Source organism: Zophobas morio, unplaced genomic scaffold (genome assembly GCF_036711695.1).
Source record: "Zophobas morio isolate AGI-343-1 ecotype UQ-CSIRO unplaced genomic scaffold, CSIRO_AGI_Zmor_V1 ptg000014l, whole genome shotgun sequence".
NCBI classification, from domain to species: domain Eukaryota; kingdom Metazoa; phylum Arthropoda; class Insecta; order Coleoptera; family Tenebrionidae; genus Zophobas; species Zophobas morio.
Window position 1 is genome coordinate 18,107,734 of NW_026972119.1, and position 20,572 is coordinate 18,128,305.

Below are 20,572 nucleotides of genomic sequence, written 5' to 3' on the forward strand. Positions count from 1 at the left end.
GGACTGTGATGTATGCTATTAATTAATTAAGCGAGTTACGTTTAAAGTTAATTTGATGGATATTTAATGGGTTTGTGGACATGTGCATGTGTCGTGCGACTGGGTTTATTTGACGTATATTTTTTTGCGTACTGAAAATGATTCACCTGCAAGTGAAGGGTATTTCCAGCACGATGGGGCCACAGGAACTTTTCTAGTCTAGACTATTTTATAAGAAAGCGGCACTTTTTTAAAGTCATCCTGTTTAAAGGTTTCCCTTTAAAAATATTTGCAAATATATTACCAACACTCCTATTGGAACTAATAAATTTGGAACACAGATAGCGGGTAAACAGACATAAAATATACAATAGTAAATAACGATAACTACAACATAGATAAAAAGTACATAAATTTCAACCTATTTTAGGTAAAATTACAATTAGTGGAACTTTAGGAAACAGAACCAGTAAAAACACACAAAAAAAATGATAAAACCGTAACCATGCATTTGCATAGATTTAAGAAAGAATAAAAACGTACAAAACAAATTAAATCTATACAGGCTGTTTTTTTTATTTGATACGTCTTTCTAAATACGTGTCTGATGGTAATTACACCCTTTTATTATCACTTCCGGTAGTACTGGAAATGACACCAACTTCATTTCTACTTCGCGAGCGTAAGCGTATGTTCGTCTGTCCGGATTTTTATTAGAGAAATAATTTCCGCGTTTTTTTTTCCTAAGCATAGGAATTTATGGAAAAAAAAATCGAAATTCGATCATTTTCCGAGTATTCGGCTCTTCGATGTTTCGATTTCTCGATATTTCAGTTTTTTGATTTTTAAATTTTTCGATTTTTCAAGTCGTCGATTTTCCAAGTTTTCAATTTGTCAACTTTTCAAATTTTCGTTTCATCACGATTTTTTTATTTTTCAATTTTTCCATTTCCCGATATCCAATTTTACAATTTTTCCATTTTTGATTCTTGAATTTTTCGATTTTTGAATTTTTCGATTTTTCAATATTTCAATTTTTGTATTTCTAAATTTTCGATTTTTTTCGATTTCTGGATTTTTTCGGTTTCTCCATTTTTCGACTTCTCGATATTTAGATTTTCCCCTTTCTCGATTTTTCGATATTTCAGATTTTAGATTTTTCAATGTCTCCTCGATTCTTCAGTTTTTCTATTTTTCGATTTTTTTTAATTTAAATTTTTCAAATTTAACTTTTTCGAATTTTCGATTGTGCGCTATTCGATTTCTCGATTTTTCTATTTCTTGATTTTTCTATTTTTCCAGTTCTCGACCTCTCGATTTCTCGTTCTTTTGATATTTTAATTTCTCCATGTTTGAATTTTCCAATTGGTCGATCTCTCGATTTTTCAGACTTTGATTTTTCGACTCCTCGATTTTCCAATTTTTTAATTCCTCGATTTTTCAATTTCTTAATTTTTCAAATTTTCGTTTCAAGATTTTTTAATTTTCCAATTTTTTTATTTTCCGATATTTCAGTTTTACAATTTTTCGATTTTTCATTTTTTTCGATTTTTAAATATTTCAATTTTTGGTTTTTCTAAATTTTCGATATTTCGAATTTTAGATTTCTCGATTTTTCGATTTCTGGATTTCTCGATTTTTCGTCTTCTCGTCTTTTCGATATTTTGATTTTTCCCTTTCTCGATTTTTCAGTCTTTCGATGTTTCAATTTCTCCTCGATTCTTTAGTTTTTCGAATTTTCGATTTTTTTTTAAATTTAAATTTTTCAAATTGTACTTTTTCGATTTTTCGATTGTGGGCTATTTCGATTTCTAGATTTTTAAATTTTTCCAGTTCTCGACTTTTCGATTTTCCAATTGTTCGATGTTTCGATTTTTCGGTTTCTCGATTTTTCAATTTCTCCTCCATTCTTCAGTTTTTCGAATTTTCGATTGGGGGCTAGTTCGATTTCTCGATTTTTATATTTCTTAATTTTTCAATTTTTCCAGTTCTCGATTTTCCAATTTTTCAATTCCTCGATTTTTCAAATTTTCGCTTCAAGATTTTTTAATTTTTCAATTTTTTTATTTTCCGATATTTCAGTTTTACAATTTTTCAATTTTTAAATATTTCAATTTTTGATATTTCTAAATTTTCGATATTTCGAATTTTAGATTTCTCGATTTTTCGATTTCTGGATTTCTCGATTTTTCGTCTTCTCGACTTTTCGATATTTTGATTTTTCCCTTTTTCGATTTTTCGATATTTCGGTTTCTCGATTTTTCAGTTTTTCGATGTTTCAATTTCTCCTCGATTATTCAGTTTTTCCATTAATCGATTTTTTGATTTTGCGACTCTCCAATTTCACGATTTTTCGATTATTTTAATTTTCCCCTTTCTCGATTTTTCGGTATTTCGGTTTCTCGATTTTTCAGATTTTTTTAAATTTATATTTTTCAAATTTTTGATGTTTTGATTTCTCCATGTTTGAATTTTCAAAATGTTCGATGTTTCGATTTTTGGATTTTCAGACTATGATTTTTCAATTCCCCGATTTTCCAATTTTTCAAATTTGCGTTTCAAGGTATTTGAATTTTACGATTTTTCCATTTTCCGATATTTCAGTTTTACAATTTTTCAATTTTTTGATTTTTCAATTTTTCGATTTTTAGATATTTCAATTTTTGGTATTTCTAAATTTTCCACTTCTCGACTTTTAGTTTCTCGATTTTTCGATTTCTGGATTTTCCGATTTTTCGTTTTCTCGACTTTTCGATATTTTGTTTTTACCTGTTCTCGATTTTTCGATATTTCGGTTTCTCGATTTTTCAGTTTTTCGATTTTTCAATTTCTCCTAGATTATTCAGTTTTTCGATTAATCGATTTTTTGCTGTTTCGACTTTTAGATTATTCGATTTTTCGACGTTTCCATATTTTGATTTACCCCTTTCTCGATTTTTCGATATTTCGGTTTCTGGATTTTTCAGTTTTTCGATTTTTCAATTTCTCCTCGATTCTTAAATTTTTCGATTTTTCGATTTTTTTTAAATTTAAATGTTTCAAATTGTACTTTTCCGATTTTTCGATTGTGGGCTATTTCGATTTCTAGATTTTTCAAATTTTCCAATTCTCGACTTTTCGATTTCTCGATTTTTTGATGTTTTGATTTCTCAATGTTTCAATTTTCCAATCGTTCGATGTTTCGATTTTTCGATTTTCAGACTTCGGTTTTTCAATTCCTCGATTTTCCAATTTTTCAATTTCTCAATTTTTCAAATCTTCGTTTCAAGATTTTTTTATTTTTAAATTTTTCCATTTTCCGGTATTTCAGTTTTACAATTTTTCAATTTTTTGATTTTTCAATTTTTCGATTTTTAGATATTTCAATTTTTGGTATTTCTAAATTTTCCACTTCTCGACTTTTAGTTTCTCGATTTTTCGATTTCTGGATTTTCCGATTTTTCGTTTTCTCGACTTTTCGATATTTTGTTTTTACCTGTTCTCGATTTTTCGATATTTCGGTTTCTCGATTTTTCAGTTTTTCGATTTTTCAATTTCTCCTAGATTATTCAGTTTTTCGATTAATCGATTTTTTGCTGTTTCGACTTTTAGATTATTCGATTTTTCGACGTTTCCATATTTTGATTTACCCCTTTCTCGATTTTTCGATATTTCGGTTTCTGGATTTTTCAGTTTTTCGATTTTTCAATTTCTCCTCGATTCTTAAATTTTTCGATTTTTCGATTTTTTTTAAATTTAAATGTTTCAAATTGTACTTTTCCGATTTTTCGATTGTGGGCTATTTCGATTTCTAGATTTTTCAAATTTTCCAATTCTCGACTTTTCGATTTCTCGATTTTTTGATGTTTTGATTTCTCAATGTTTCAATTTTCCAATCGTTCGATGTTTCGATTTTTCGATTTTCAGACTTCGGTTTTTCAATTCCTCGATTTTCCAATTTTTCAATTTCTCAATTTTTCAAATCTTCGTTTCAAGATTTTTTTATTTTTAAATTTTTCCATTTTCCGGTATTTCAGTTTTACAATTTTTCAATTTTTTGATTCTTCAATTTTTCGATTTTTAAATATTTCAATTTTTGAATTTCTAAATTTTCGATTTTTCGATTAATCGATTTTTTTATTTTTCGATTTCTGGATTTCTCGATTTTTCAACTTCTCAACTTTTCGATATTTTGATTTTCCCATTTCTCGATTTTTCGATACGTCAGATTTTCGATTTTTCAATATCTCCTGGATTCTTCAGTTTCTCGATTTTTCGATTCTTTTTTATTTAAATTTTTCAAATTTTACATTTTCGATTGTGGGTTATTTTAATTTCTCGATTTTTATAGTTCTTGATTTTTAAATTTTTTCAGTTCTCGACTTTTTGATATATCGATCGTTTGATGTTTTGATTTCTCCATGTTTCAATTTTCCAATTGTTCGATGTTTCGACCCTGATTTTTCGATCTCTCGATTCTTCAGTTTTTCGATTTTTTTTTAATTTAAATTTTTCAAATTTTACTTTTTCGATTTTTCGATTGTGGGTTATTTTGATTTCTCGATTTTTATATTACTTGATTTTTCAATTTTTCCTGTTCGCGACTTTATGATATCTCGATCTTTTGATGTTTTGATTTCTCCATGTTTCAATTTTCCAATTGTTCGGTGTTCCGATTTTTCGATTTTCGACTTTGATTTTTCGATCCTCGATTTTCCAATTTTTCAATTTCTCAATTTTTCAAATTTTCGTTTCACGATTTTTTAATTTTTCAATTTTTCGATTTTTAAATATTTCAATTTTTGGTATTTCTAAATTTTTGATTTTTAGATTTTTAGATTTCTCGATTTTTCGACTTCTCGATATTTTGATTTTCCCCTTTCTCGGTTTTTCTATATTTAAATTTTTCCATTTTTCAATTTCTCCTCGATTCTTCAGTTTTCGATTAATCGATTTTTTGATTTTTCGAGTTTTACATTTCTCGATTTTTCGATTTCTAGATTTCTCGATTTTTCGACTTTTCGATATTTTAATTCTCCCCTTCCTCGATTTTTCGATATTTCGGTTTCTCCATTTGTCAATTTCGCCTCGATTCTTCAGTTTTTCAAATTTTTTTAATTTAAATTTTTCAAATTTTACTTTTTCGATTTTTCGATTGCGGGCTAATGTTTCGATTTCTCCATTTTCCAATTTTTTAATGCTACGCTATTTCGGTTTCCCAATTTAGCAACATTTCAGTTTTGAGATTTTTCAATTTTTCGATCTTTCAATTTTTCTATTATTTTAATTTTAGGTTTTTCGATACCTCGTTTTTTATTTTTCAGTTTTTTGTTTTTAAATTTTACATTTTTGGATTTTTCACGCTTTCGATTTTACGATTTTTTTTCTAGGCTTCTCGCTTTTTCAAGGTTTAAAATATTTCACGCTTTCGATTTCTCAATTTAGGGATGTTTTAGTTTTACGTTTTTCGGTTTGTCAATTTCACGACTTCTCGACTTTTCGATTTCTCGATCTTTTGATGTTGAAATTTTGCGATGCTTCAAATTTTCAATTGTTCGATTTCTCGATTTTTTGATTTTTCGACTTTCCAATTTTTAAAAATTTCGTTTTTGAAAACTCGAATTTTCAATTTTTCCATTTTTTGATTTTTCGATTTTTTGATTTTCGAATTTTCGGTAAATTTTCTATTCCATTCTTCAGTGTTTCGATTTTTCAATTTTCTTTACCTTTCGAACAAAATGGAGTTTTTTGAAAATTTGTTATGAGAAACACTTGCTGTATTCAAATTTAATTCTTAGCCTCTTCCGCTATTTTGCAAGTTTACAAAAAAAAACATTCGGAATATTCAAAAATTAAATCCATTTATTAAAAAAATGGTCGAAGGTTATTTCGTCAGAACTTCCCTCGCCCTTGAAGTATAATCTCACGCTTTTTTCAAAAATTATATATAATTTCTTTGAAGTAAGAACCAGTGGCGCAGTTAGCCCCAAATTCCAAGGGGGCACAGTCCGCACAAGTGTGAACAATATGACATATATTTAAAGCAGATAACCAACGCGAAAAAATGTACACTTTCAATTTGTCAATACTTGTTTAACATTGACACTTTGACTGTTTTTATTTTATTTTTATTACTTCGAAAGAATTCGACTATTAGCACGTTCAAATTACAAGCAGCAGCGGTTAAAAGAAAATGAAATTTGATAAATTTTGTCTCTTTAAAAAATATATATAAAGTAAATAGATCTAGGGCGTTACAAATTGATCGAAAGAACAAAAGATCGATTTTCAAAAATAAAAAAGTTACAGAGGGTGTATCAAATAAAAAAGTCACCTGTATATTATTATGGGAAGGATAATGAAAATGAAAAAACAAAAAACCGCTACAACCCAGCAGACAAAACCGAAAAAGCAGCGGTATAATCTATGTAAAAAAAAAATAGACAATCTCATGGTCCCTTTAGTGTAAAAGAAGAAGAAAAATAGAAGTAATGGAAACGAAAAAAATCAACTTGTCACTAAAAACTTCCTAATCCCTTGACTTACCACAACGCCGAGAAAAACTACATCCTTTCATCAATCTCCCTACTGATTAAATTTGTTTCACATGACTTACAAATAAAAATCGAACTGGTTCAGACTCGCACGATACTTGCATTAACGAACTCGCAAAAACTAGCATCTTGTTAAGATTAAATCGGCGCTACACCACAACGCAAAAAAATCAGTTTCCAGTCTTTCGGAACATAAAGCGAAACTTTACATTATTTGAACAAGCCTGAGCTCGCTAACCTCTCAAAACTACACAGACCAACAAGTTTCAGCCGAGTGTTGAAAACTTAAACAAAGGTGGCGGCAAATACAGTGCATGGAAATGTAAAAAAAAAACTTCATTATGAGCAGAATGAAGTCGTCGAAGTTGTATAATACATTTCTCCCCCTTGAGAAATTGATGACGTTAAAAAATGTGGTGCGAAATCTTATATAACACAATATTCAAAAAGGATTTTTTATGTCTTGCAATAAACTGATGACGTCTCTTATTATAATGGATAACGCAACTTACCACAGTAGACTTATGAATGGTGGTATGGTTAAACACAAAAAAGATTTTAATGCAATTGAAGTACTGCAGTACTAAAAATTTGGGAAAATGTAATAAGCCAAGTTCGCAATATACACTGGAAAAATTGGTCTAAAGAGTTTAGACAGTACTTCCCTCGCTGTCGGAAACTTGACGACTGCATGCCTATTGTGTTTTTTTTTCTCATTACATTTTTGTAGTGGGAATTTAAAAAAAAATTGCGATGACGTCATCAACATTTTTGCAAGGACACGTATATCAGTTGGGATAGATGTAGTGTAATACTAAGAATAAAATTATTATACTCTCAAATTTTCGGGAAAATGAATTGGGTCGTTTTGAATATTGATTTGTAATAATCAATAAAATAACGAAACAATTTACTCACGTATACCTACGTATCAGAGGCAACTGAAAATCGTGTATGTATAAACATTCTTAATTTAAGATGACAGGCGTAACAGCATACGCGAGAGCCAAACAGAGAAACTGTAAACAAAACGACCGTCGGTTTTATTGCTTCGACTTCCGCTTATTATATAAAACATTGGGTTTTATTTTAATTCTTGACGGTGAAATTCACAATTGGTTGATTATAAACATGTCTATTTCACATTCGCGGAACCAAGTGAGCGCATAAAACAAATGCAGGTCTGTAATGTTAAAGTCGATGTAAATAAGCGTGCTACCCTTATGTTTCAACCGAGTTTTTCCTTTAACAAATTTTGTGTCTACCAAATTGGGTTGGTTGGGGTGTAATACTAATAATAAGTGTTGTCTTTAATTTAATCAATAAAATAAATTGACTTCATTAATTTTTTTGAACCATCTCTTAAGAAAATCTAAAAAATATGAATGGAATGATAAATCACAAGTACAAACTCATCATATTTTTTGCATTTTAGATAGGATTTATTCAGCAAAATTTAAGGGTGACGTCATCAATTTTTTTAGGAGGGATGAACAAATACATTTTGAACAAAAGTTTACCATGCTTATTATAAACTTTAAAATATTCCCAAGATTTCAAAGCATTCGGTTTTGTAATTCCTGATTAAATCGATAAAATAAATTCACCCTGCATATGCAAATCAAAAATATGAATGGAATGATAAATCACAAGTACAGACTCATCATATTTTGTGCATTTTAGATACGATTTATTCGGCAAACTTTTGAGCTGACGTCATCAGTTTTTTGTAGAAGATAACCAAATATATTTTGACTAAAAATTTATTATGCTCTTTATAACCTTAAAACATCTGCAAGATTTCAAAGCATTCGGTTTTGTAGTTCCTGATTAAATCAATAAAATAAATTTACGCATTCATTAATTTTTTTGAGTCACCCTGTATATGCAAATCGAAAAAATTTGAATGGAATGATAAATCACAAGAAGAGACTCACCATATTTTGTACATTTTAGATAGGATTTATTCAGCAAAATTTTGTGGTGACGTCATAAATTTTTTAGGGGGGACGACCAAATACGTTTTGATCAAAAATTTACCATGCTTATGATAATTTTAAAATATCTTCAAGATTTCGAAGCATTCGGTTTTGTAGTTCCTGAGTAAATCAGTAAAATAAATTTACGCTTTCATTTATTTTCTTGAATCACCCTGTATATGCAAATCCAAAAAATATGAATGGAGTGATAGATCACAAGTACAGACTGATCATATTTTGTACATTTTAGATATGATTTATTCGGCAAATTTTCGAGCTGACGTCATCAAGTTTTTGGAGGGGATAAGCAAATATATTTTGACTAAACATTTATTATACTCTTTATGACCTTAAAACATCTGCAAGATTTCAGAGCATTCTGGTTAGCAGATTAAAAATTAAATTTCAAAATGTTGTTTTATAATTTTGATTTTTTTTCCAAAAATCTGGACGTTTCGGGTGAAAAGTCGATTCAGAGTTGTAAACTACATGTGTAGGACTATGTTATTTTATACAATTGAAAACCCATTTACTATGTACAATTTTGAAGTGACGTCATCGCATTAGTGGTGGGGATGATTAGACAAATTTTGGTTAGCGTTTTACCATCTACATGATATTCTTAATATAAGTACAAAATTTCACAACAATCGGTCGAGTACTTTCGGAGATTATCTGTCTAATAAAAATCCGGGACGGCAGACGGACAGACGGACAGACGGACGGACAGACGGACAGACAGACGGAAATGGGAGACCTATTTTTTCGTCTTCTAGAGGTCATGAAAGATCGAGAAAACGTAAAAGTAGAGAGTCGGCCGACGGACTTGATTAGAATACTTCCTTTGCTTACGCTCGGGAAGTAAAAATTATATTAAGCACACGGAAAAGATTGTGGACAATTGTGAAACAAATGAAGTCATTATCAATATTAATTCTGTTTCAGATAACAGTGATAGTGACGGTGATGACAGTAATGTCGATGATTTAGAGTTGTGTTACTTATAATTATTCAATTAATTTTTAAATGTATTTGTTCCAAATGTGTTCCAAATTGGTCAAAATTTTCAAATTTGAATTTAGAATTTGTGATACACAAGCTTTCTGTGTTTGTTTGGCGAAATATGCACTCAAAAAAAACCATTTTCGCTTTTTATACTTGGAAAGCAATCATCGCTGCACCTAATTAAGTTTGAAACATTTACGACGTTTAATTTCCTGCTTTCTCGCGAAAAACGAAAACGTAACAACTTCCTCTGAACAAAGAATTCTAAAAACGGTCCATAAAACTATTTGAAGTCAGTTAAAAAACTCGTCCAACTGACCACCATGACCAAACCCGAGGAATTCCTAAAAATAGCTCTGCTTTTCGGCGGGAACATCCCACCACCTGTCCCGCCAACATCTACTCTGTTATGAAAAAAGTACCAGAAACTCCCACATATCTTGTGCACCGGCAAGATCACGTTTCACACAGTGTAGACTGGTTAGTCTAGCTCGAGATGTCATGATCTACGTTCAATGGCATTCACCTTTTTACCTTTAAGAGAGCTAGCGACCGGTACAGTTATCCCAAAAAAAACGCCCAATCTCACGTCCACAGACACAATATCACTCACATCCTCTTAAAAAAACCCCAATCCCATTTACCATTTCGCAAAACACTCCAGTCGGTGACCATTTAAACCCAAACGCGTGCGTTCGTGTCAAATTTACGCACGATTTTTGAGGTTAGTTCGGTGGAACGTCAAAACCGGCGGAAAACTGCACTGCAACACGCCACTTTTCGCACACACCGTGGATACTCGGTTTAAATGTCGCACGGATTTTCCGAATGGCTCGACCAGGAGCGGATTTTCGGCGATTTCGCGTCGCGAACTGGAGAAATGTCCTGCGTTATCACCGGCCAATGAGTAAACATCGGCATGTTATCACTCGGCGAACGGAATCACAAAACAACCACTTGTGGATTCGCCGGTTAGGTCAGCAACGTTGGCATTTTGCCTGCATGGCGTCCTCCTCGATAGGGTGCAACGTCACGACCCGGGAGGATACGGCATCAACGCATTTTTGTTGCATGCTTGCCGGAGACGGCCGAACGTCGCCGAGCCGGTTAGCCTGTCGGGTGGTGGCTTAGATTACACCAGCGGTTCCCAAAGTGTGGGGATAAAAGCGCGAAATCGAAAAAAAAAGTCAAAATTGGCCATGTACGAAAAGCTGCTTATTTTAGACTAAAATGATTAATTAAAACTCAAATGGCGTTACTTGGCGACAGATAGCATAAGTAATATTATTGTATCAGAGAACGTTCCGCAACCACTGGACTTGGTTTTACGGTTTTTCTAAAGCTTTCGCGTATTGTTCAATGTACGGTTGCTGGTTTGTTATCGGTTTTGTTACACAATTGTTGTAGAAAAGTGTGGCCTTGAAGGCTACGGTTATTGTTTTCTTGTTTGTTTTGCTTATTTAGACAGTTATTTGGGTAATTGCGACAGGATAAACATTAATGGGAGTGCGTGCTCGTTACTTATTTATTAACACTAGGTTTGGCAATTGGGCTACCGTTTGTTTAAGTATATAATTTAAGTTATTAAATGTTTACGCACAAAATTCCCCCGTGATGTTTAGTAAAACTGGTGTTTTCGTGTCGTTGTACGGAAAAACAACCAACAAACACTCCCATAATGACACCACTTACACTCAATGGATAATTAAAAATAGAATGGAATTGTACACAAACACGGTTTTTAAAAACAAACTTCTCACCTGAGCGGTAAAAATTCATTTCAGTGGTGGCTGTGTTTTTGTTAGTGTCAAAAATAACTGAACTTTCGAACACTTTGGCATAATTAATTAAAAAAAATGCATTTATTTTCTTTTTTTCAAAAATGTTTGAACTAAATTGTCAAAATCTTGTAAATTTTATTTGTTTATATTTGAATTTTGTGTCTATGGCAACAAACAACGTTTAAATGGCAACACTGCACACTGTTGACAAAAGACAGTAAATATTTTTTTGACAATACATATGTACTTCAAAATCCTAAAATGAAAATATACCACAAATGTTGCTCTGACTTGACTATAACTTTTTCAGTCATGTGTAACACTTCGGTATGATGATTATCTAAAGCCCCATTTGAGACTGCCACTGGTCAAAGCCCACGTGACTTGGTCAAAGCCCACTGACAGGTAGTAATGACTCAAAATAATCTTCACGTAGAGTCTGTACTCTCGAATTTAATATAAGAATCTTTACTCAAATAATCTCTTATACGCTAAGCATTACAACTTCTAAATCACATTTCTAAAGGTCTGGTCGCTATGACGTCACGGATAGATCTAAAGTACTATATTATATCTTCAAACTGAAGTTTAAACATCAAAACACAAATATTTTTTTTTTGACGGTGAACATTAACTAGAATGTTACTAGATTTCAAATTTCCCACTAAAATTCTAGGGTTTAAAATGGCGGATCCGTCTGCTCGTAAAATAAGTATTCGTGACGTAGTTTTACAAACCCTGATTATAACTACAAGGGCTTACATTTTGCCCTTTTTTCTTAATCTATGTAGTGTTCTTTTCACAACAAGAAAGGTAAAACATGTTTAAAATGGTAAATTTTTGTAGGAAAGAATCGATTTTGTAATTAAGCTCCGCCCCACGGTCTGACAATAAATGAAAAATTCATCACGATTGAGATAGGGCGGGTGGGCGGGGCTTATATTGTGCCGTTTGTTTCTACATAGCCATATTTTCACAACAAGAAACTTAGAACATGGTTAAAATGGTACATTTTTGCAAGAAAATATAGATTTTGCAATTATGGAACGGAGCCTAATTGCAAAATTGATATTTCCTTATACAAATTTTCTATTTTAAACGTTTTCAGTTTCATGTTTTGAAAAGAAGTATACACACATTAAAACTAAAGGTACAACGTATGCCCGCCCACCCGCCCTATCTCGATTGTGATTATTTTTTTTATTCGCCGTGAACCAAGGGGCGGAACTTAACTGCAAAATACTTATTTCTTTATAAAAAATTATAAACACGTTTTTGAGTATCGCATTGTTCAAAGAATACTACGTATATTACGAAAAAAAAACCAAAAGATATACTCCGCCCCCCCTCCCCATCTCAATTGTGATGATTTTTTTTTATTCTTAGAAACTTAAAACACGTTCAAAATGATAAATTTTTGTAAAGAAATGTGGATTTTGCAATTAGGCTCCGCCCCTAAGTCTGCCAACAAATGAAAATTTCATTACTATTTAGATCAGGGCAAGTATGGGTGGGACCTAATCTTTAGCTTTATTTTTTTCTTAATATACCTAGCATTCTTTGAATAACACGATACTCAAAAACATGTTTTTTATTTCTGGTAGAGAAATAAGCATTTTGCAATTAAGCTCCGCCCCTCGGTCTGACTACGAATGAAAAATTCATCACGATTGAGATCAAGAAAATGGGTGGAGTTTCTCTTTTAGTTTCTTTTTTTAATTAGTACATTTAGTTTTCTTTGTATAACATGATTACCTAACAACATAACTCACATGATAATTTCTCGTTGAATTTTTATTCGTCTCCGCCCCTCGGCTTACGACGAATAAAAAAATCATCAGAACTGAGAGAGGGCGGGTGGGCGCGGCTTACATTTTGCCGTTTGTTTCTTAATATACATAGCCATCTTATCACAACAAGAAACGTAGAACATGAGTATTGTGTTGTTCCAAGAATACTATGTATGTTAAGAAAAAATTGGCAAAATATAACCCCCCCCCCAAACCACCCCATCACAATTGTAATGATTTTTAATTCTTAGAATTCGCTTAAAATGGTACATTTTTAAAGGAAATCTAGATTTTGCAGATCATAGCAGCTATGGGTGGGCCTTAATCTCTGGCTTTAATTGTTTCTTAATATACATAGCATTTTTTGAATAACTCGATACTCAAAAAATGTCTTGTAGAGGAATAATAAGAATTTTCCATTTAAGCTCCGCCCCTCGGCTTACAATGAATAAAAAAATCATCAGAGTTGAGATAGGGCGGGTGGGTGGGGCTTATATTTTGCCGTTTGTTTCTTAATGTGCATAGCCATCTTTTCACAACAAGAAACTTAGAACATAGTTAAAATGGTTATTGCAAGGAAATATGGATTTTGAAATTATAGGACGAAGCCTATTGCAAAATCCATATTTCCTTACACAAATTTTCCATTTTAAACATGTTTTAAGTTTCATGTTGTGAAAAGAAGTCTACACATATTAAAACAAAAAGACAAAATGTAAGCCCGCCCACCCGCCCTATCTCAATTGTGACAATTTTTTTATAGCTTAACTGCAAAATATTAACTTCTTTACAAGAAATTAAAAATGAGTATCGTGTTGTTCCAAGAATACTATGTATATTAGGAAAAAAATGACAAAATCTAAACCCCCACCCACCCACCCCATCTCAATTGTGATGATTTTTAATTCTTAGAATTCGTTTAACATGGTACATTTTTATAAGGAAATCTAGATTTTGCAGATCATAGCAGCTATGGGTGTGCCTTAATCTCTGGCTTTAATTGTTTCTTAATATACGTAGTATTTTTTGAATAACTCGATACTCAAAAAATGTCTTGTAGAGAAATAATAAGAATTTTGCATTTAAATTCCGCTCCTTTGGCTCTCGACAATTAAAAAAAAATCATCACAATTGAGACAGGGCGGGTGGGTGGGGTTTATATTTTGCCTTTTTTCTTAATATACGTAGTCATCTTTTCACAACAAGAAACTTAGAACATGTTTAAAATGGTAAATTTGTATAGGGAAACATCGATTTTGCAATTACCCTCCGCCCCTCGGTCTGACAACGAATGAAAAGTTCATCACGATTGAGATTGAGACAGATGGGTGGGGCTTCTCTTTTGGTTTCCTTTTTTAATTAGTCCATTTAGTTTTCTTTGTATAACACGATTACATAAGAACATATTTCACATGGTAATTTCTCGTAGAAAATTAAGGATTTTACATTTAAGATCCCCCTCGACTTACGACGAATAAAAAAATCATCACAATTAAGATAGGGCGGGTGGGTGGGGTTTATATTTTGCCGTTTGTTTCTTAATATACATAGCCATCTTTTCACAACAAGAAACGTAGAACATGGTTAAAATGGTTATTGCAAGGAAATATGGATTTTCAAATTATAGGGCGAAGCCTATTGCTAAATCCACATTTCCTTATACAAATTTTCCATTTTAAACATGTTTTAAGTTTCGTGTTGTGAGAAGAAGTCTACACATATTAAAACAAAAGGACAAAATGTAAGCCCGCCCACCCGCCCTATCTCAATTGTGACGATTGTTTTACTCGCCGTGAACCAAGGGGACGGAGCTTAACTGCAAAATATTAACTTCTTTACAAGAAATTAAAAGTGAGTATCGTGTTGTTCCAAGAATACTATGTATATTAAGAAAAAAATGGCAAAATAGAAACCCCGCCCACCCACCCCATCTCAATTGTGATGATTTTTAATTCTTAGAATTCGTTTAAAATGGTACATTTTTATCAGGAAATCTAGATTTTGCAGATCATAGCAGGTACGGGTGGGGCTTAATCTCTGGCATTAATTGTTTCTTAATATACATAGGGCCGGTTGCATAAACGCAAATCAAATTTAATCTCTGATTAACTCCATAGTAACGATTGTTATTATCATAGTTACAATTGTTCTTAATCAGAGATTAAATTTGATTTGCGTTTATGCAACCGGCCCATAGTATTTTTTGAATAACCCGATACTCAAAAAATGCCTTAGAGGATAATTTCTTGTAGAGAAATAATAAGAATTTTGCATTTAAATTCAGCTCATTTGGCTCTCTACAATTAAAAAAAAATCATCACAATTGAGACAGGGTGGGTGGGCGGGGTTTACATTTTGTCTTTTTTCTTAATATACGTAGTCATCTTTTCACAACAAGAAACTTAGAACATGTTCAAAATGGTAAATTTGTATAGGGAAACATCGATTTTGCAATTACCCTCCGCCCCTCAGTCTGACAACGAATGAAAAATTCATTACGATTGAGATAGAGACAGATGGATGGGGCTTCTATTTTGGTTTTCTTTTTTAATTAGTCCATTTAGTTTTCTTTGTATAACACGATTATTTAAGAACACATTTCACATTGTAATTTCCCGTACAAAAATAAGAATTTTCCATTTAAGCTCCGCCCCTCGGCTTACGACGAATAAAAAAATCATCAGAATTGAGATAGGGCGGGTGGGCGGGGCTTATATTTTGCCGCTTGTTTCTTAATATACATAGCCATATTTTCACAACAAGAAACTTGGAACATTGTTAAATGGTACATTTTTGCAAGGAAATGTGGATTTTGCAATTATGGGACGGAGCCTAACTGCAAAATCGATATTTCCCTATACAAATTTTCTATTTCAACCATGTTTTCATTCAGTTTCATGTTGCGAAAAGAAGTCTACACATATTACAAAAAAAAAGGTATAATGTATGCCCCCCCACCCGCCCTATCTCAATTGTAATGATTTTTTTTATTCATCGTGAATCAAAGGGGGCAGAGTTTAACTGCAAAATATTTATTTCTCTCCAAAAAATTATAAACATGTTTTTTAGTATCGTGTTGTTCAAAGAATACTAGGTATATTAAGAAAAAAAAAAAAAAAATAAACCCCGCCCACCCACCTAATCTCAATTGTGATGCTTTTTTTATCCTTAGAAACTTAAAACACGTTCAAAATGGTAAATTTTTTGTAAGGAAACATGGATTTTGCAATTAGGCTCCGCCTCTAGGTCTACCAACGAATGAAAAAGATAGGTATATGTGGGCTTAATCTTTGGCTTTAATTTTTTCTTAATGTACATAGTATTCTTTACACGATACTCAAAAACATGCTTTACATGGTATTTTCTTCTAGGGTAATAATAAGAATTTGTCAATTAAATTCCGCTCGTTTGGCTCTCGGTGATTTGGAAAAAATCATCAGGGTTGAGGCAGGGCGGGTGGGCGGGGCTTATATTTTGCCGTTTTCTTAATATACACAGTTGTCTTTTCAGAACAAGAAACTTATAACATGTTTAAAATGGTAAATTCTTATAGACAAATATGGATCTTGCATTAAGCTCCGACCCTCAGCTTACGACGAATAAAAAAAATCATCAGAATTGAGATAGGGCGGGTGGGTGGGGCTTATATTTTGCCTTTTTTTTCTTAATATACATAGCCATCTTTTCATATGGATTTTGTAATTATGGGGTGGAGCCTAAATGCAAAATCGATATTTCCTTATACAAATTTTCAATGTTAAACATGTTTTTATATCGCACTATACTATTTATAAATCGAAATAAATATGCAATGTTAAAAATGAAGTATGAAAAAAATTCGAAAAATAAATACAGAAACTTCAAATAAACTCTGTAAATATAAAATTAAAGACAAACTTCCTACTTAGTAGCTCTTGGGCTTAAAGTAAAACAATTTTAGAAGAAACAGAGAATAATTCGTAATTTCATCAAATTAATTTTTTTAATTGTATATAATTCGCCACAAAGGGATATAATACTACCTTAGGTGGGTAATGTTGTGATTGAAGCAAATTTTTGTGTTGGCAGCAATGCTAGTGTGTCAATTCCAGAGACTTTAAATACATAGACTGGCTGTTAGTAACATTTTTAATGCATTTTGGTGAAGCCACGGCGCATGGTAGTATGGACGCCATTGCTATAACTTTTATGTCAAATTAAGTGAGGTTGTGGTGGTTAGCAGTAGTAGTCTAGCACAGAACGTTTCTAGACCTCGAAATAAAAGTGGTTGTGTGTCGGGACTTACGAGATTGTTTGTAAATATGGCCATTAAAAATGATTTGGTAACTAAAATGTTTACCTTAACTTTGCAAAGTAGGACCATACATTTTTTTTCTACATAATGAACATGGATTAGTTGGACGTAAAAAATTCTTATTTTAATTTATTGCTTAAATTAATTTTGAGAAATTATTTGACTCTCGGAATAGGTTATGAGTGCCGCTTAAGTACTGAGCGTGAAAAAGCTATCTCTTTAAGACAAAAATTCACGAAATTAATTTTGTTTCAAGGACATTAATATTTTTAAAGGAATTTACATATACATATAGATATTATTATGCTAAATAAATAATTACAATTTGTTGTCTTTTTTATTTAACATTTTAAATTGCATTTTGTGACCGGAAAATTCAAATTTCGCGCACTTACGGTTATAAGCAATATGGCGGTCGAAAAACTTCACGTTTTTCCTGACACAGCCAGTCTATGTATTAAAGTCTCTGGTCAATTCAGAGTTGCCGCTTTTGACAGTCAGGTATGTCATAATAAAAATTTGAATATGTTGCCAACTTGACCAAAAAAAACATTAACAATTATCTGACTCAGTATTCGATAGATGTATTAAAAAATGTTACACAATGTGTACAACAATGTACGTCACCATTAAAGTGGCATTTTAGTTGCGATAAACACAACATCGAAGCAACAAGCAATAAATCGGTGAAATTGTCGATAACAATAACGTTCTTTGCATCGACTGTGATATCCATCTTAACCTATAAACCGCTAAATCAAACATTGTAAAAGTGTGTCAGAAAACGTTATTGGTATACATTTGAAAAAGAAATAAGTAAACCAAGCAGCTGTGTATTAATAAAATTGTAATAGTTTCTTTTTGAGAATCAGGTATAGCATCATAAAATGTTAAATATGTTGCCAACCTGACAAAAAAATTCAGAATCATTAATAGCCACCCGGTATTTGAATAATTATTTAAGTCTGCAGTCGATAACTTACTATACCACGTACATGTGCATTATTATAATTAATCATAAATGCCTCTAATGCTTTTAAACTTACCACTAATCTTATTCGGAAATTGTTTATCTTTGATAAAATAAACTAATTAATCAATAGAAAACTAATTAATTAGCTCATTAATTAACTTTCTGACTAATAAGTTAATAACGTAAGTGTATACAAGAGTAGAGTGACAAATTGATTTACGATTTTCAATCAACAAACTAACAATTATGGTGTTCTTTGCGTCAAGCGTGTAAAGCTGGTTGCCTATTCAACAAAATTAAAAACACGCAATTAGCGTATTTTTTTTCATTATACAAATAATGTGGTCAAACTAGCCCCCAAAAATGAATGCCAAAGGCACCCTTTATTGTCGAGCTTTGTATTTAGTGTGTTTATATTATTGCGTTGAACGCTAAGCTGTTTTCATTAGAACGTTTTCCCAAATGACCACACAATATTACGTGATACAATTTGGCAAACTAGTGATTAGTGTGGACTTTAATATTATCCCATTTTGTAATTTTTACTTGTCGACTTTCTATACAAAGCAATTTTTTGAACTGAGAACAGAGCGAAGCAAAAAATTAGATATGCAACTTTATATTCAATTGTGTTAAACGTGTGTCGTTGATGTCACATATATTAAAATTTCTATTGTCGCATTACGATTTAATTAAATTTGTATTTGTTGTTTAAATAGTAATATAAGCATACATTGCAATAATGGGTTTAAAATTCTGTAAACAACGATGCAATAAATATCAATAAGCTACATTTTAATTTAACAGAAGCGTACAGTTGGTTGCATAACCATTAAAAATATATTACTGAATTATTTTATTAACATCCGGTACTGCTACAATCGTTGAATTGAAGCATTTCTTGTTGCAACATTTATTATTTATTATTGCATCACAAATAAAACGAATTAGAGATAGCTGTGAAATAAGTCGTTTAGGTGGTGTTACTGAATCTCACCATTGTCAGTGTCAAAACTTAACTTATTAAAAAAAACGCATCATTGATTCAGCCTCAATCTGTACAACCAAAGTAAAATCAACTCCTGCCTCCAGACTATTTCAAGATAAGACATCCTACCGACAGTTTTGTGGTATTTATTTTATTACTTATACTTCCAGTTTTAAGAAAATGGACCCCTTAGAAGCCGTTTCCAGTTTAAAAGCAGCATTATTGTATTTTCCGACTTCTTATCTCAACGTAAAAAACCCCAATTTAGTTTTATGGCAAAGTTAACTTTCGTAGTAAAGAATATGCGATACAGCTTCGGCAATTCAGTTCTATGTAAACTACGGATGGCTTGTACTTTTGAATCAATATCGCTAGCATCGGTGACAAAGTTTTCACACGAATCGGTCCAGGATTCGCCTAATATATTCTATTTATTGCTGCTGGAGCACCATTTAAATAAGCCCGATGCAGTTTCCTGCTGGATACTTATTGCATCACAATCGAGCGATGCACTAGACCTTGTTTCAGGTTTTCTCAATATTACACGTTTATGGCGCCATAAATTTCGCGTAATGGTGATCTTATGTTAGTGTTTTAGTGTATTACAATTTATTTTCTTTAAGTACGACGAAGAGCTTGTAGTTGCGCAAACATTTGCTGGAATTATTAAAGCAGAAAAACTTGACCACTAGACTATTCGACACATAAACAAAAGAATGGTGAAATACATATGCAAAATTTTGAATGCATTTATTCCGGTCCGGATTCGGCTGTTACCTTGTATAAGACAAATTTAAGCCGTAAATGGGAAAAATTTAATATCCTTACATGTTAGAGCTTATTGCATTATCGTTTATTCCGTGTAAAGTGGGACAAAGCGGCTGTCGTACTTGTGCGAATTCTCCCGTATTAAAGCAGAAAAACAAAGCCGTGTCGTAAAAGTTTTCAATGAAAGCATAATAAGGGCGAAGATTGAATTCTGAATACATGCATGCGAAAAAATTTCAATTCTCACGCAGGTGTGAATATCGTACTCGTGCCGAACAGCCTTTTTGTTCGGTTGTGAAAACGCAAATAAATTTCTTCCATCTCCGAAATCCTCAATACCCACAAGTTCTCTTAAAATAGCTATAAATTCCGGCTACACGGAAAGTAGATGCTTTGGTTATGAAATGATGGATGTATGAATAAGAGGGTGAATGAATTTAGACAACCAGCTATACATTCGTCGCCCGGAAATGACATCGACT

General features: G+C 32.0%; 1 protein-coding gene across 12 annotated transcripts in view; it reads right to left on the reverse strand.

Annotated features, from left to right (window-relative positions):
• The window catches only part of LOC135128588 (disks large 1 tumor suppressor protein), a 1,417,771-nt gene that overhangs the window by 246,193 nt on the left and 1,151,006 nt on the right, over nucleotides 1-20,572 (reverse strand). The gene's annotated exons all lie outside the window — the stretch shown is intronic.